This window comes from Chiloscyllium plagiosum, chromosome 4, assembly GCF_004010195.1.
Source record: "Chiloscyllium plagiosum isolate BGI_BamShark_2017 chromosome 4, ASM401019v2, whole genome shotgun sequence".
In the NCBI taxonomy this organism is placed as follows: Eukaryota; Metazoa; Chordata; class Chondrichthyes; order Orectolobiformes; family Hemiscylliidae; genus Chiloscyllium; species Chiloscyllium plagiosum.
The window spans coordinates 50,141,641-50,160,166 of record NC_057713.1 but is presented as its reverse complement, the minus strand read 5'-3'; the positions used below and the strand labels follow the sequence as shown (position 1 = coordinate 50,160,166).

Below are 18,526 nucleotides of genomic sequence, written 5' to 3'. Positions count from 1 at the left end.
GTTAGCTTAGCCAGGGACATTCCATGAAAAGAGTATTTTTATGAAGTCCTGTACTACAAATCAGTAATAGACAAGAGTGCCAAAGAACATCCTTCTGTAATCCCTCCATTGTATCACCTGGATTCAGTGGGAGGACTACTAAACCACTGCCAGTGTTCATGTGCCAGCGTGAAGCCTGCTCCACAAACATTCAGACAAAATCTCTGCAAAATTGACATGGTAGACTAAACACCAGATGGAGAAAGTGAGGACTGCAGATGCTGGAGATCAAAGCTGAAAATGTGTTGCTGGAAATCTGAAGAAGGGCTCATGCCCGAAACGTCGATTCTCCTGCTCCTTGGATGCTGCCTGACCTGCTGCGCTTTTCCAGCAACACATTTTCAGCTCTAAACACCAGATGGTAAGAATGCAACTCCTGTGCAAGTCCCTATTTTCCCATCTCTCAAATATTCCAAGGGAGGGAAAGGAAAGTGCTTTAAAGATACTCTGAAGCTCTCCTTAAGTACAAGAGCATTGATTTGAGCAACTAGGAGGAGTTTGCCGCTAATTATTCAAAACAGCGCCAACTTGTCCATCATGCTACATTATTCTGTGAATCACAACATCTTAATAATAAGGCAGAGTGGCAGCAGAGATGGAAGGAAATCGTGCAATTCCAATCCCATTACCGCATGATTCAGCCTGTCCACTGTGCCCAACCATCTGTGGGTCAGACTGCTCAATATACACTATGGCAGAAAATTACAAACATGAGTAGAGGCCATTCTTGTCGGGGTGGGGGGGGACAACTGGTGATCACTATGCTCCATCCAACATCACCCTAAGAAGCATCTGCAAGTTTCTTCAGCTAACTTCATTTTTAATTCTAAAATTTCTCTTGAATAATAATCACTCTCAGGGCAAATAACATTTTCTTGTGTGTGGGACTTTGTCCAAGGTGTTTTGAACAGTAACTGGTGGCACAGTGGCACAGTGGTTAGCACTGCTGCCTCACAGCGCCAGAGACCCAGGTTCAATTCCCACCTCAGGCGACTGACTGTGTGGAGTTTGCACATTCTCCCCGTGTCTGCGTGGGTTTCCTCCAAGTGCTCCGGTTTCCTCCCACAGTCTAAAAATGCGCAGGTTAGGTGAATTGGTCCATGCTAAATTGCCCGTAGTGTTAGGTGCAGGGGTAAATGTAGGGGAATGGATCTGGGTGGGTGCGCTTCGGCGGGTTGGTGTGGACTTGTTGGGCCGAAGGGCCTGTTTCCACACTGGAAGCAATCTAGTAACTAAGTAACATGTTCTCAAATAAACACAGAGAATGCTGGATCTACTCAGTAGATCACCAGTGTCTTTGAAGAGAGGAACTCTCTAAGTCCAATAGATCCCTTCTTCAGAACTTCTGGAAGAAGAGTCATACTGGACTCAAAATGTTAATTCTGCTTCTCTCTCCACAGATGCTGATTTTCTCCATCATTCTCTGTGTTGTTTTTAGATTTCCAGCATTCACAGCAAATGTGAGACTCAGGAAAAAAGCACACTAATACAATTTTAATATCTAAAAGTAAGCAAGATAAAACAGATGTGCTGCAGGCAGTATTTACATGAATGAAAGGCTAGATAAATATGGCAATCACTACATCATTGATTCCATCAGTTGTAACCCATAGTTTAATCTTAAATAAAGGTTAAAAACATTAAAGAAGTTGCCAAACAGCAACAGATGATAGGAGGAGAAAGGGTTAAATGAAACAAAAGATGAACATTGAATCATGCAGCAAATCATGTTCTTCCAGGTATACCTGCAGTTTGTATTAATGCAAAGATGTACCAGCGAAAAATAAAGTGAATGCTGGACCACGTAACACAAAATTGTTAAACTGCATACTGAAAGATATGCTGAAATGTCTTTTTTCCTTTATGGGGAGATAACATCTAGATTCAAAAGCCATTGATGATGCATGTTTCAGACCTGTCAAGTCTTACGCGTTAGGGTGTGAAACTGATGCAATTTCAACCGTCATGCTCTTGCACATACATATCTAAATGTCACCGCAAACGACTGGCGTTGAGAGTTGGTTAACAAATCCTTTTTTCAATAGGGAAAAATACCTCTCATTCTTAGGAAAGTAATAATTCCCAAATATGTTTATGCTTTTCTTACACTCCTGTTGACGTTGAAAATATTTTTATTTTTCTAATATATAAAGGTCTGCTTTCTCATGAAAGAAAATGTCCGCACACATTTCTATAGAGCTTTATGTACGTACACCCGTCTGGAATATGCATATCTTGATTATTTGTTTACAAGTGCAAGTTCAAGATTTGATTTTGCAATTTGTGAAAGCGAACTCTACGTAATTATGAGATTTCCCCAAGTTTACAATTTTCTATTTGTTCTTTTAAGTTCCAGAAATTTTAACGAGAAATTCTTAGAATTATTTGGGGAGGTTTTCTGCTTCAGTACTCCCAAAGGAAATTATATTCAACAGACAGAAAACCATGGGTTTAGCACCTCTGATTTCATGAACAGATGTTACAAGCACAAAACTTTAACATCTTTTCCACAGAAACGTTAGCCCATTAGAAGACCATTGATCCGCAGAATCTTTGCTGATGCCAGGCCCACTTTAGTCTGCACTACTAAATCCCATTTCCATGAACTTAGGTATTTTGATGCATTCATTCAGGATGCAGGAGATGCAAGCCAGGCCAGCATTTATTGTTCATCTCTAATTATTGCCGAGAAGTTGGTGATGATCTGCCTTCTTAAATGGCTGCTGTCCATGAGCTGCAGGGCCACCTATAATGTCAATAGAGAGGGAGCTCCAGGGCTTTTATAGAGTCATAGAGATGTACAGCATGGAAACAGACCCTTCAGTCCAACCCGTCCACGCCGACCAGATATCCCAACCCAATCTAGTCCCATCTGCCAGCATCCGACCCATATCCTTCCGAACCCTTGCTATACATATGCCCATCCAAATGCCGCTCAAATGTTGCAATTGTACCAGCCTCCACCACATCCTCTGGCAGCTCATTCCATTCTCATACGACCCTCTGTGTGAAAAAGTTGTCCCTTAGGTCTTTTTTATATCTTTCCCCTCTCACCCTAAACCTATGCCCTCTAGTTCTGGACTCCCCGACCCCAGGGAAAAGACTTTGTCTATTTATCCTATCAATGCCCCTCATAATTTTGTAAACCTCTGTAAGGTCACCCCTCAGCCTCCAATGCTCCAGGGAAAACAGCCCCAGCCTGTTCAGCCTCTCCCCATAGCTGAAATCCTCCAACCCTGGCAACAGCCTTGTAAATCTTTTCTGAACCCTTTCAAGTTTCACAAAATCTTTCCAATAGGAAGGAGACCAGAATTGCATGCAAAGTTCACCTTAGGAATGTGCATGGCTTGGAGATGAGTTGCAAGTGGTGTTAGCAGTGGCCTGATGGGCAGTATTCCTTTTCCTGAATCAGAAGTCTATGGAGTTAAACCCTATTCCAGAGACTTTGGTACACGGTTTAGGATGACACTCCAGTACAAAACCGATAGCAGTGATTTAGTGGTGTCGGTACCATATTTTATATTAAATGTTGATTTGATTTGATTTATTGAAACAAAAAGTTTCCAATGTACTCCCCAGCCAGACGTAAACGACCCCATGATACTGTTTCAAAGATGATCAGGTGGGGGAATTATGTCCAGTGTCCTAATACTTATCTTGCAATCATCAACAACTTTTTTTTGAAAAAAGCTAATCATTACAAATATTCATGGGAACTTGCAGTCCATAAATTGACTGCCTTATTTCCTACAACGCCACTACTTTCAAGAGTACTTGATTGGCTGTAATGCACTTACGAGGAGAAAGCGAGGACTGCAGATGCTGGAGCTCAGAGTTGAGAGAGTGGTGCTGGAAAAGCACAGCAGGTCATGCAGCATCCAAGGAGCAGGAGAATAGGCGTTTCAGGCATAAGCCCTTCATCAGGAATGAGGATTGTGGCCCAAGGAGGCTGAGAGATAAATGGGGGTGGGGTGGGGCTGGGGGAAGCTGGCTGGGAATGCGATAGGTAGATGAAGGTGGGGATAAAGGTCAGAAGTCGGAGAGTAGGGTGGAGCGGATAGGTGAGAAGGAAAATGGACAGGTCAAGAGGGCAGTGCCGAGTTGGGGGTTGCATTGGGATAAGGTGGGGGGAGGTGAATTGAGGAAACTGGTAAAATCCACATTGATCACGTGTGGTTGGAAGGTCCCAAGGCGAAAGATGAGGCGTAATGCACTTACACAGATTCTGAGGTTGTGAAAGGCACTTCAAAAATTCAAAGCTTTCTTTAATGGTTACATATCAGCCCTTGAAAGTTGTGACTGACTCAGCTTCACATGTTACTTACAGTAATGTAATGCCTACACATTATAGGATTGCAAACTACTTGCTATTATGTACAAGTTTTCTGCAATTAGGTAAATGACCTAATTTAAGTAATTAATATCAAATGTTAATTTTACGCCCCATTGTTACTGTCCAATTAAACAACCTTCCACAATTTATCCACTCAAGCCCTGTCACAACTTTCATGATGTGACCACTAGATCCACACTTTCTCAAATACATGCAGCCAAAGAGATTTATTTCACTCCGACATGTTCCATGCACAAGTTCCATGGCTCCGAAATATGGTTGAATTTAGAATTCAGATGGAGAGTGTGAAGATAAAATCCAATAGCAGAGTCCTGTGTTTAAACAAGGGAGACGACAGTAGAATGAGGGAGCACTTACCCAAAGTTGACTGGAAAAAAATTTTTTATGGTGGGACAGTTGACAAGAGTGGAGGACTTACAAGGCAATTTTTCAAAGTGCTCAGCAAAAGTATATTCCAGTGAAAAGGAAGGACTGTAGGAAAAGAGGTAATCTGCCATGAGTGTCTAAGAAAATAAGGGAGGCTATCAAATTAAAAGAGAAGCCATACATAGTGGCCAAGAACAGCAGGAAACTAGAAAATTGGAAAAACTTTAAAGGTCAACAGAAAGCCACAAATGGAGCTATAAAGAAAAGTAAGGTGGAACATGAGAATAAACTAGCACAGAATATAAAGACAAATAGCACAAGTTTCTATAAATATATATAAGGAAAAAGAGTGGCTAAAGTAAACGTTGGTCCTTTGTCCTTCATTGCTAAAGGGATTGAGTTTAGAAGGAGGGAGATCATGTTGCCACTGTTCAGGGTGCTGATGAGGCCACACTTGGAGTACTGCATGCAGTTTTGGTCTCCTTACTTAAGAAAGGATGTAGGTGCACTGGAGTGGGTGCAGAGGAGGTTCACTAGGTTGATTCCACAGCTGAGAGGGTTGGCTTATGAGGAGAGAATGAGTAGACTGGGATTATATTCATTGGGGTGGGCCTGATAGAAACATACAAAATTATGAAGCGAATAGATAAGGTAGGAGTAGAGAGGACGTTTCCACTGGCAAGTGAAAATAGGACAAGAGGGCATAGCTTCAAGGTTAAAAGGAGCAGGTTTAGGACTGAATTGAGGCGGAATTTCTTCACTCAGAGTGTTGTAAATATATGGAATTCCTTACTCAGGAAAGTAGTTAACGCTATTTCTGAAACATCTTTAAAGCTAAGATAGGTATTTTTTGAACAATAAAGGAATTAAGGGATACGGTGAGAGTGTGGGTAAGTGGAGCTGAGTGCATGAAAAAATCAGCCATGATCTTATTGAATGGTAGAGCAGGCTTGAAGGGCCAGACGGCCTACTCCTGCTCCTGGTTCTTATTTTCAAATACTTCTTCTCCGTGAACATCACAGAGTTAACTTGTTCTCTTTTCGCAGACTCTGAACATCTAACCTCTGCAGACAGTACCACTACAGATTAAGGTCACAATTTCATTAGCCTTATAAATTGTATGTTATGCCTATAATCTTACTTTTAATGATCTATGTGTGCATTTGTACTGAGATTTTTGTTTGTGTCATTGTACAAAGAACTTTCGCTTTTCTGGTACTTTGTGGTCTCCCAACATTTACTGCTTCATCAGATCAATAGGTCAGAGTTTTACACATTGAGGAAGACTCACAGAGTCTCATCCCTTTTCCAACAAGTCCAGATTTTGCTGATAGGGAGAAGCGAGCAGGGTTTGATTCACTCAGGAGGGAAACACGTATTCAGCAGAGGCATTTGAACTTAGTGCTGAATTGAGACAGACCACCATTTTGGCTGTTTCAAGAGCTACAGTGCAGTAATCACAAATTGCTGGAGTAGATATAAACATTCTTGAAATGTGGATGTGGGTTCTTTAAGTGCCATTATCATAAGTTTATTAAATATTCCACTCTTTAAGCATTTGAAATAAAACAGGCTGAATTCTTTGCTGAGAGTTTCAAAATATAAACTCTGTTGGACTGCTTTGATTAGCAGGTCATTTGGTGCAGACGGCAGTTAAAATTGGGGTCATGCAATCACAATAGTCACAAATTTAGTTTGGTGACATTTTCCACGCGATATTATTGCATCATTATGAAATTCTGGTCGAGTTTCAAAAGCTACAGTTATTTGATTGAGTGTCATGGTTTCACAGTCTGATTGAGAGCTTAAAGTGCGAAGGAAAGATTAGGTATCTTAGGTGGGGTATGAATAGAAGCTTATCTTTTTTATCTCAAACTAACCATCTGAGGAGATTTAAAAGCTTGAATGAACCATATGATCAGGAGACTTCATTATCAAGTGTGCTTTAAATTGTTAATTCATTTTACCTCCACATGGATAATGGATGATTGTTACGAGTTTAGCATGAGGCTATAAGGGCTAATGGAGACTGGATGGGGAGCTTGGCATGGAGCTATGGTGGGGTAGGGTGTGGCAGGACTGAGGCCAAGAAGAGCCTAACAATTTCTAAAACAACTGGGACAAAGTCTGAGAAAACTGCAGCAAGCTTTCTAATCCCATGGCCACATGCTCTGCTCCCAGCATCAGCAAGGCCAGACTCTTTGCTACCATACTTGCCCTGGGCTTGACGTTGTGCATATCTGGGTACCTTTTACCAACGTGAGTCCTGCGAATGAAGAAACTATTGAAAATCTGGCCCATAGAGTTTCATTTGCTCTATAATTTATACATCCTCCTCTCCCCACAGTTTCCTACATTCTTCCAGGGCAGAACTTGTAAGAAGCGTCCAGGAGAGTTTTCTAGAGCAGTATGTCAACAGTCCGACGAGGGAAGGGGTCATAGTGGACCTGGTGTTAGGGAATGAGCTAGGCCAGTGGTAGAAGTTGTGGTGGGGGTTTTCTTTGGGAACAGTGACCACAACTCTGTAAGTTTTAGAATACTCATAGACAAAGATGAGAGTGGTCCTAAGGGAAGAGTACTAAACTGGGCCAAGGCCAATTAAATCAAAAATAGGCAAGAGCTGGGAAATGTGGATTGGACACAGCTATTTGAAGGGAAGTCCACATTTGATATGTGGGAGGCTTTCAAAGATAGGTTAACAGCAGTGCAGGATAGGCATGTCCCGTTGAAGGCAAAGGATAGGAAAGGCAAAATTCTTGAATTGTGGATGACAGGAGAAAACGTACGACCAAGCAGCCAAGACCAGAATATAAAGAGTAGGACCAGTCTTAAATGAGGACTCAAGTGAGCTAAAAGGGATCATGAAATAGTGCTAGCAAGCAGAATTAAGGAAAATCCCAAAGCCTTTTATTCTTATAAAAGAAGCAAGTGGGTAACTAGAGAAAGGATTGGTCCACTAAAGGATAAGGAAGGAAGGTGAGTGTTGAACCTGAGAGAATGGGTGAGATTCTGAATGATTACTTTGCATCAGTGTTCACTGAGGAAAGGGACATGACGAATGTTGAGATTAGAGATAGAAGTTTGATTAGTCTGGATCATGTTGTCATAAGTAGGGAAGATGTGTTGGGTAGGCTAGAGGTTATCAAGGTGGACAAATCCCCAGGGATGGAATCTCTCTCAGGTTGCTGAGGGAGGCGAGAGAGGAAATAGCTGGGGCCCTGACAGATATCTTTGTGGCATCCTTAAACACAGGTGAGGTGCCGGAGGACTGGAGGGTTGCTCATGTTGTCCCCCTGTACAAGGAGGGCAGTAGGGCTATTCCAGGTAACGACAGACCAGTGAGCCTGATGTCAGTGGTGGAAAAGTTGCTGGAGAAGGTACTGAGGGATAGAATCTATTCATAAAGGTGGATATAGATAGATTGGAGAGTTGGGTGGAGAAGTGGCAGATGGAGTTCAATCCAGGCAAATGTGAGGTGATGCATTTTGGGAAGTCTAATTCTAGAGTGGATTATACAGTAAACGGAAGAGCCTTGTGAAAAGTTGATGAGCATACAGATCTGGGAGTGCAGGTTCATTGTACCCTGAAGGTTGCTGCATAGGTGGATAGAGTGGTCAAGAAGGCATATGGTATGCTTGCCTTCATTGGACGGGGTATTGAGTATAAGAGCTGGCAGGTAATGTTAAAATTGTACACGACATGGGTTCAGCTGCATTTAGAATACTGTGTGCAGTTCTGGTAGCCACATTACCAAAACGATGTGGATGTTTGGAGAGGGTGCAGAGAAGGTTCACAGGGATGTTGCCTGGTATGTAAGGTGCTAGCTATGAAGAGAGGCTGAGTAGGTTAGGTTTGTTTTCATTAGAAAAAAGGAGATTGAGGGGGACCTGATTGAGGTTTACAAAATCATGAAGGGTATAGTCAGGGCAGATAGAGATAAGCTTTTTCCCAGGGTGAAGGATTCAATAACAAGAAGTCACACTTTCAAGGTGAGAGGTGAAAAGTTTAAGGGGGATACACACTGCAAGTACTTTACACAGAGGGTGGTGGCCGTTTGGAATGTGTTGCCAGCAGAGGTAGTTGACGCAGACACGGTAGATTCATTTAAGATGAGTCTGGGCAGATGCATAAGTAGGTGGGAAGCAGAGGGATACAGATGCTTAGGAATTGGGCGACAGGTTTAGACAGTGGATTTGGATCAGCTCAGGCTTGGAGGTCCAAGGGTCCTGTTCCTGGGCTGTAAATTTCCTTTGTTGTCACTTTAATCATGTCTTCTGTCTTTTATTTATATCTGATCAATTGGGACAAGTACAATCCAAACATACAAACAAAAGAACCCCTATACAGTAGCCCCCAGTAACCGTGGGTGATACATTCCAAGGTCTACCACGGAAGCCCAAAACTGCGGATAGTAGCAAACCCATTGATTTAAATTGGAAAGTTACCTCCCCGGAAGCCCCTGGTCCCTGGTTCTGGAATGTTCTATGTAATATGTTCAGGCCACGATAAACCGTGGGTAACTGAAACCGCAGAAACCAACTCCGCGGATATAGCTAAAGCCCTGAATTTCTTGCTATTCAATGTTTTCCCTACCAGAGAATATTCAAGCATCTGTATGGTACACTCAGAAACTGAAAATAGAGACAACCAGGAAACAAAAATAAGTGAAATGTCAGATTGATAATAGTTTTTATAAAATTATCTCTAACATGTCTCCATACATTCTACATATTTCTGCTACTGGGATGACAACATGCTACTTTTATCACGAGGTGGTGTGCAGCATTTGGACTATCTTTACTTCTCCTTGTGGAAACACATCTGTCCTTCATTCCACAACTGGCCTCAATGCCTACAGCTGTCAAGACTTCAGCATGTAGACAATCATGGCTGCAATCACTCATTCTGCTATCCAGTGCAGAAGTCATGCAGCTTTGGAGCCAAATTCAGGGATCCAAGTCCAGATTTGTATATCATTTATAACCTGTTGGCTCTCTACCAAGGCACGAGCAGATGTGGCCGATGGAGGAGATGACCCTCAGAAAAGTCTGCCTGCAAAATATCTATTTCTTAATAGCAACACATAGCAACAATGATAATGAGCATTTAAATAAAATTACTCTTAATTACAGTATATTCCTGAGAGGAAGAGGAATTTTAAAAAGGAGAAAAATCATCCATGGCTTAACAAGAAAGTCAAGGATGACGCAAAGGCAAAAACTAGTGCATACCATCCTGCAAAAGTTAGTGGCACTCTGGAGGCTTGGAAGAACTCAGCAAAGGGTTACAAAAAGCAAAATCAAAAGAGCTAAGATGAATTATGAAAGAAACCAGCAGAAAACATAATCAAGGATGCTAATAGCTTCCATAAATATATAAAAAGGAAAAGAATAGCTACAGTAAATGTTGGCCTTTTGGAGGACAAAATGGCGAGATAATAATGGGAAACCCAGAAATGGCACAGACACTAAACAATATTTTGTCTCTGTTTTCACAGTGGAAGGTTATTATTTCTTCATTAAAACTATAGTTACTATAGCGTAACTTGGTGAAATTATAACAGCTAGGGAGAATATATTAAGTAAACTGATGAGATTAAAGTCCTCGGGGGCTAGTGGCCTGCACCCTAAATTGTTAAAGGAGGTGGCAGCAGAGATAGTGGATGCATTAGTAATGATTTTCCAAAACTGCCTGAATTCTGGAAAGATGCCAGTGGATTGGAAACACGTTCATGTGATACCCTTATTCAGAAAAGATGATAGGCAAATAGGGAGAAACTACTGACCTCTGTAGTGAGGACGTTGCTGGAGACAATTACAAAGGAAGAGATCACTGAACACTTGGAACGATAAATCTCAATTCACCAGCGTCAGCAACATTTTCATGAAGGGCAAGTCGTGCTTGAAAAACCTGTTGGTGGTTCTTTAAGGATGTAACCAATAAGGTAGATAATGGGGGTCAGGAGGATGTAGTATATCTAGACTTCCAGAAGGCATTTGACAAGGTGCCTCATAAAAGACTGATCCAGAGGTTAGACCCCAAGGAGTTAAGGGTAGAATATTGGCTTGGATAGAGAATTGGCTGACTGATGGAAAGCAGAGGGTGAGGATAAATGGGTCCTTCTCTGGATGGCAAACTGTAACTGGTGCAGTTTCGTATTGTTCAGTTCTTGGTCCTCAACTGTTTACAACCTATGTGAATGATCTGCAAATAGGGACAGAGTGTAACAGAGCAAAGTTATGGATGATACTAAAATAGGTGGAAAAACAAGCTGTGATGAGGAGATAAAGTGTTTATAGATGGACATTGGCAGCTTAGGAGAATGGGCCAGAAGCTGGCAGATGGAGTTTAATGTGGATAAATGTGAAGTTGTCCATTTTGGCCAGAAAAATAAAAGGACAAATTATTATTTAAATGGGAGGCAGATTCAAAGTATGTCAGTGAAGAGGGATCTAAGCATTTTTTGCCTGAATCAGGGAGTGAGTATGCAGGGGCAGCATATAATAAGAAAGGCAAATGAAATCCTGGCATTTATTTCAAAAGAACTCAACTATAAAAGTAAAGAAGAGTTGTTACAACTATATAAGGCATTGGTGAGACCACATCTGGAATACTGTGCCCAGTTTTGGTCTCCTTAATTGAAGAAGGATGTGGTGGCACTGGATGCAGTTCAGAGAGGGTTCACAAGATTTTTTCCAGGGATGAAAGGGCTGTCATATGTTCAATAACTTGTGCTTGTACTCCCTGAAGTTCAAAAGAATGAGGAGGGTTCTGATTGAGGTGCATAAGATGTTAAAGGGGATTGATAAGGTGGATGTGGAACAGATGCTCCCCCTTGTGGGACAGACTCGAACAAAAGGTTATTGGTAAAGAGTGAGAGAAGGTAGGTTCAAAACTAAGATAAGGAGAAACTACTTCTCTCAGAGGGTTGTGAATCTGTGGAACTCACTGCCCAGACAGCAGTGGAGGCTGAATCAGTCAACAGATTCAACAAAGAAATAGATATTTTTTCTGATGAAAAGCAGGATAGAGGGCTATGGGCAGCAGACACGCAAATGACGTTGAGACAAGGGATAAGATCAGCCATGATCATGTTAAATGGTGGAGCGGGCTTAAATTGCCTATTCCCATTCCTTATTCTTATTTTATGGAAAATATTTTTAGAAAGCAAGAAATTTGTATTATACTGGAAAATTAGTGAGGTAATTTTGCCAATTCACTATTCTAAACTTGTACTTTAAAAATGTATATTTTTAAAAGAAAGTTATGGAATCCTCAATTTCTCTGTTCAGTTCAGACTGATGTCAGGTCCTTGGTCTGGATACTGCAATTTACAGTGACATTGGTTCTTAACTTCTCATCCTGTAATTTGGCTGTGTTTTAGAGTAGTTAGACAAAAGTGGTTGAAGTAATTGTTTATGTGGTGTTCTGGATTTACCAAGGACTTTGGTCTTAAGAACTGCTAAACCTTTTAGGTATATGAAACTATGCATTTTGTATTTTAATTTTAAATTGATATAAATCTTTATAGATCAATGGTCTGATAGCATCAATTATTCTAATACTAACAATGATAGACATGGAAGGAATTGTTTATATCTACTTCTATGTAGAATCTTGAGAATAGTTATACATTGTTACACTGTCTTCTCATGGAAACACAGTTTGTACCATAACTTGCGACTGTAGTATACTCAATCTGGCACTCACCCTATTATAAACATCAGAGGTAAGAATCTCAGAAGGAGAAACATGATATAGAAAATGAATGTATCATTTAATGGTCATAAAGTCTCCATGGAATGGGAGCATCCCAGTATTGCTTAACAATAGCAATTGCAGTTATTTTGTGAGGAATGCTGATATTTCGTGTTCTTTTTTGTGAAATGCATGGGAACAAAATAAGTGATGTATTTAACAATAAGTTAATCAATTTAATCTACTCCTGCTTCTATTTATTGCATTCTTTTGTCAATGTTTTATTCTATCATTGGTCATATCATGTAACAAAAGTAGTTAATCAGTCAAAATGTGAGTAAAGTCTTTGTTTGGTTTCACATCAAAGTGAGCACACTTCATGTACGACCCATTTATACTAAATTGTGGGAGAGAGTAATATTTAATCTTAGAATCTCCCTGTTTTTGAGAGGAATAATATGGATTAAGAAAGTGACACATATATATGTTCATTAGTACGTCCTATGCAGTATATACTGAGGCAATATTCTGCGGTAAGGGAAGCAATTATAATGCAAGCAAAGTCCAGCACCTGTAAAATAAACTACCTTGTCTACAAACTGCCTTATGTTACAACAATCAAGACATAAATACGGCTACTTAGACTTCAAATAGCAGAAAATTGTCGCACAGTATACTATGCAACACTCATGCAGGTTCAAGTCACACACATGGGTCACTCCTATAACACCATTACTTTTGCACAGTTGATGTTGATATGAGGTAGTGCAGCACTAATAACAACTGCACTATACAATTGTCATGACCCTTCACATGCTTACTCATTCAGTGTTATGCTGTGCAATTGAACTTCCAACTGGAAAATCACAAGTTCGAACCTGAATATGAATTGCCATTCAAAGTGGCTTTCCTATTTGAGGTAAGTTTAATCAGTTCTCAGTTGGGCAGGGAGGGAGACAGAAAAATGGTAGAATAAATATAGGTGTCAGAATGAGCAGAGACTAGAGAAAATACAAGCTCATCTTTTACTAGTCAACCACAAAAAGAAACTGGTGATAACTCCAGATGTATCCATACCCCAGCATGCCCCTGTTCTCCTAATGAGTAGAAGATCTATGGTAATACTAGATAGATAATGAATGCAATTCAATAGGACATAGAAACATGAACAATCAGAAAGACCAACCAATCAAACGTGCTTCTGATCATCAACTTCAACTGTTCCCACTTTCATACTGCTCCTTTAACTTCAGTACTTTCCCTCAAACAAATTATCTTTGCATTGATACTTCTAAAAAAGATTGCTAGTGGATAATTAGTACCTTTTGATCATATTCTATTTTAAGAGAATAAAATTATGTTAGTTTTCCAATGTGAAAAACTGCAATCGATTTCAGTTTCACTGTACCAGGCAACCATTTTAATTTCACATCTCTATTATATGTATTTTGTAATTCTATTAATCTAACTGTGCAGCCATTATAATTGAACACTTCTGACATCACATTTCCATTGCAATTATATACTCCTGACATTATGAATCTGCTATTCTTATCACAAACCACCTGTTTCTCCATGCAGTCTAAGTGTAATGACAAAACGTTGACACATTTTCTTGAAAACAAGATAAATTAAGAGAAGTCAAGCTCAATATATGAAATTGTGTAATGTATTGAGTGATGAAGCATGGATTACTCAACAGTATGAACTAGTCTTGAATGTATGAGGCCAGATGACTTGAAGACTGTGCATCACAAACCAGCTATCGCTCTGCATCTAGTCTCATCAAACAATAAAATGCTATAGTTTGACAGTCAACAAATAGCAGACCATGAGCTGGCAAAGTGCATTAACACAGCTCAGGAAAACGATAACGCCAGTCACGTGTACAACTGCCCTGGGCTCTCACCTCTTTTATGGTAAAACTGTTCTGATAGTACTGTGGCTATTATCTTTTGTCAGTGTTAAAGCCTAATTCTCCTGTCAGTATATGCTATTATGAACATAAAATGTAACCATTGCACAGCACACTTCCTTCAGATAATGCTTTCATCAGATTACTGGGGCAAGGCAAGTAAGAAAAAAAAATCCAGTTTTTTGAGGAGATGGAAGGAAGTGGGGGTGTCAAAACATTTATATAATTACTACAGTGTTTTCAGTTTGTCAGGATCTAAATCAATCTAATATCCTGACTAAATCTCTTATAAGTTTCTGCATTTGTATTGTCTTACATCAAACCTTAAAATATAAGTAAATAAAGGGTGTCCTAGAAATTCCTCATATGACTATAATTTTTTGTGGGAAATACTTTGAGCTCCTAAAAATGTTCTTCCCCAATATATCCACAAGAATCCAATGAGGAGCATGTTTACTCTGATCATTTGCTACATTGATCAACTATGTGGGATATGATTTGGAAACATTTCAAAAGCAGTTAGCGTTCCGCAGACTTCATTGTCTTAAGGATAGCTTAACAACCCTGTACATGCTCAGCCATATCCAATAAAGTAAAGACTGACCAACATACTGAATCAATAAATCTTAAGGTAGTCAGTATTTTTAATTGAAAGCCAATGGAATGAAAAACTAACAGATCCTACTAATTAGTGCATTGGCACCGATGTGCAGCAAGCACGACAATGACGATTTAAATTTTATATCTGAGTGCAAGAAGTACATGCCACAAAAGAAATTGAAATCCATTTGTCATCACATATTCTGTACCCAATTCGTCCAACACGTATGTCAATAAAGAAAAAGCTTGTTTCTTCAAATTAATTTATTGCACTTGTGGATACAAATTTGATTTGCCTTCGCTACAGCAAATGACTTTACAGATCTCATGCTCGATGTTAGGATCAAAGGCTACTCCAGGCGCACTTCACAAATCAAGCATTTGTTTCAAAGCTGTAAAAGGTTTCCTTAAACAAATGCTCGTGAATGGTGAATATCCTGGACCTGGATTAACACAGATCTGAACCAGTTCCTCCGTTGTTGAAACTGGTTTCATTTCAAATGGCATCATCAGATCCATCGCTTTACATAAGTGCTGTTCCAAATCAATTCTGCATGTACACCACTTTTAAATGATCTAAAAAAAAACCAGCCCTGGAGCAGTTGTAAATAGTATGGGTTTGAATGAATACTTTGTGTGAAGGAAATAATATTAAACAACCCAAGTCATGCACTAAATGCCTTCAAAATACAGTATTACTGTATGAGGCACAACCAACTAGGGTCGTTTCTTTATACCTTACAATGATTGCTGGTATGTGGGGCAAAACATTAAGAGCATAAACAATCTTACTGCGAGTTTACATTGTTACCAATCAGCCGGGTTTGGATCTGTAAATATTGTGCAGATGTAATACGGTGAACTGAGCCTGACCCAGACTGAGGATGAGGATGGCGACAGTCAAAAATGAATTGAGCAGCTATTATATATACACATATACAAAAGCACTCACCTCTTCTGACGGATCACTCTCTGTTCAGAACACGTGTGTAGTGAATACACCTAATCCTGAACGGTGTTCTGCCCAGTAAACAGCAGTTGTCCAGCCGGATTGATGCATTCACTGTACAGCACTTAGTGAACTGGAATGGTGAAGCACATTCTCGCAGTCTCTACAGCTTGCAGCTCATAGCCACTGCAGCACCAAATGTCGAGAGAGAGAAAAAAAATTATACATATATAGATGGAGGAACAAAGGCTGCTACAAAGACCTGGAATGGACAATAGCTCGTGGGAGATTCTGGATCAGTCCATTGCCTCAACTCTTGAAAAAAGGTTTCTTTAAAACTTAAACATAATGTCTCGATCAGAATAATATTGTGCATTCAGTATGAAGGATTCAGTCGATTTGCTTAGTCAACATTTGTCTTGCTAAGTTTAATGTTCAGTATTTGTTCTTTTGAGACAAGTTCAGTGATGTCACGTAAGACTTGTTCCATATATGGTAAATCTTTCCTGTGAGTTGGCAGTTACAGGATTTCATTCATATTAGTTTATGCTGTGAAGTTGCTGACATCTTGTGACCTAAACGCGACTGTAGAAATTTGCATGATCTGATGTATCACTGAGAATTGTAAATAAAGATTTATACGGCTCGAGAATAAAGAGTCCCTCGTTCAGATTCAATTATTTCTACTCAGCTCTCAATAAAAGTAACTGAAAATTGTTTTGCTTTTTGTGCACTACCGTGAAATGACTGAAATAAGTATATTCAGTGCCTTAATATAAATAAAGTAACATGTACACTTAACTAAGACTTGTTTCAAAAACACAGCGAGTCACTTTTCAGCTATCCCACCAAAGTGTTCATTTCTTTTTAAATTTCATTGTTAAAGCAACAACATTAACTAGAAAAAATGTTCATGAGATGTTAACAGAGGTGCTTTTAAAATTAACAGATCTCAAATGTATGACATAAACTTAGAAAAAGAGGTGAATTTTAAGAAAATGTTTACAGACAGGATGGAAACAGAGGTTTGAGAAGAAATTCCTTTAAAATGGATTAAGGCACAACTAACAATAGCCTTGGAGAGATACTTCAGATAAGACTGATGCATTTGTAACCATTATCAGCCAGAAGTGCCAAGCAGAGAATCCATCTCATCGTACTCCAGAAGTTTGCAGGATCACAGATACCAGTTTTCAGTCCATACAATTTACTCTATGTAACATCAAGGGTGGAAGTACTAGATACTGCAACAGCTATGGGCCCAGACAACAATCTAGCAACAGTACTGAAGCCATGTGCTCCAGAACATGATGCGCCCTTAGCCAAGCTGTTCCAGTACAGCTCCAGCAATAACATCTACACAACAATGTGCAAAATTGTCCAGGTATGCCCTGTATACAAAACGTAGGACAAATCCAACCCATCCAATAAGTCTACTCTCAATCATCAGTAACATTATGGAAAGTCTCATCAACACAAAGTGCTACCAAGCAACTCTTGCTTTACAATAATCTGCTCAAAGACCCTGTCTTTGGGTTCAACTAGGGCCACCCAGCTCCGAACTTCATTATAGTCATGGCTTACAAATGAACAAAATATTAAATTCCAGAGGTGAGGTGAGAGTGATTACGCTTGACATCAAATCTGCATTTGACCAACTGTGGCATCAGGGAACACTTGCAAATCTGGAATCAATGAAATCGGGGAAAATCCCGACACTGGTGGCATAGCACTGGTGGCATAGCTCAGACAAGCACAAAGGAAGATGGTTGTGCTGTACGACTCTATGACTCTATCAGTTATCTCAAGTTCAGGACATTTCTGCAGTAGTTCTTTACCTAAGATATTTTTAATCAACCTGTTCAGACATGTAACAACACATCTCTGGAACAGGTGGGACTTGAACGTAGCCCTCCTGGTTCAGAAGTAAGGACACAATCACTGCAGCACAAGAGCTCTAGTTTCTCAGGTTATTGTCCTAGACTGAACTGACTTCAGCTGCTTTATCCATGGCCTTCCCATCATCATGAGGTCAGAGTGGGATGTTCACTGATGATAGCACAATGTTCAATACTGTTCATGATTCCTCAGAGACTGAAGCAGTATATGTCAAAATGCAGCAAGACCTGGACAATATCCACAAGTGACAAGAAACACACACAAGTGCAAGCAATCTCGTCTCTAACAAGAAGGATCTAACTATTTACATTCAATGGCATCACTGAATTCCTCACTATTGACTGAGAACTGGACTAAACTACCCAGATAAATACTATGACTACAGGAGCAGGTCAGGGGCTAGGAATTCTGCAACAACTCAACTCCTAATACCCAAACTCTGGGCACAATTTACAAGACATATGGAATGTGATGAATTTTTTCCCACTTACCTAGATGAGTGTAGTTCAACACCACCCAGGATAAAACTGCCCGTTTGAGTGGCACCATATCCACAGACATTCAATCTCTCCTACACCAATGCATTGTAACAGCATTGTCTACCATCTACAAGATACCAGAAATTTACCAATGTTCTTTGAACAGCACCTTCCATGCCCACAACCCAAACCAAAAATGTTGCTCCTTTCACAAGGTTATGTTGTCC

The 18,526-nt window shown here is 40.0% G+C and overlaps 1 protein-coding gene across 9 annotated transcripts in view; it reads right to left on the bottom strand.

The window, feature by feature from the left end:
- The window catches only part of dlgap1a (discs, large (Drosophila) homolog-associated protein 1a), a 767,710-nt gene extending 751,581 nt beyond the window's left edge, over nucleotides 1-16,129 (bottom strand). For 8 of the 9 annotated variants that reach the window (XM_043688191.1, XM_043688189.1, XM_043688201.1 and 5 more), the window contains exon 1: nucleotides 15,925-16,129. The gene's annotated coding sequence lies outside the window, so the exon portion shown is untranslated. The remainder of the gene's footprint in view (nucleotides 1-15,924) is intronic. The other variant, XM_043688198.1, reaches the window with a different exon arrangement.
- Nucleotides 16,130-18,526: the final 2,397 nt, after the last annotated feature.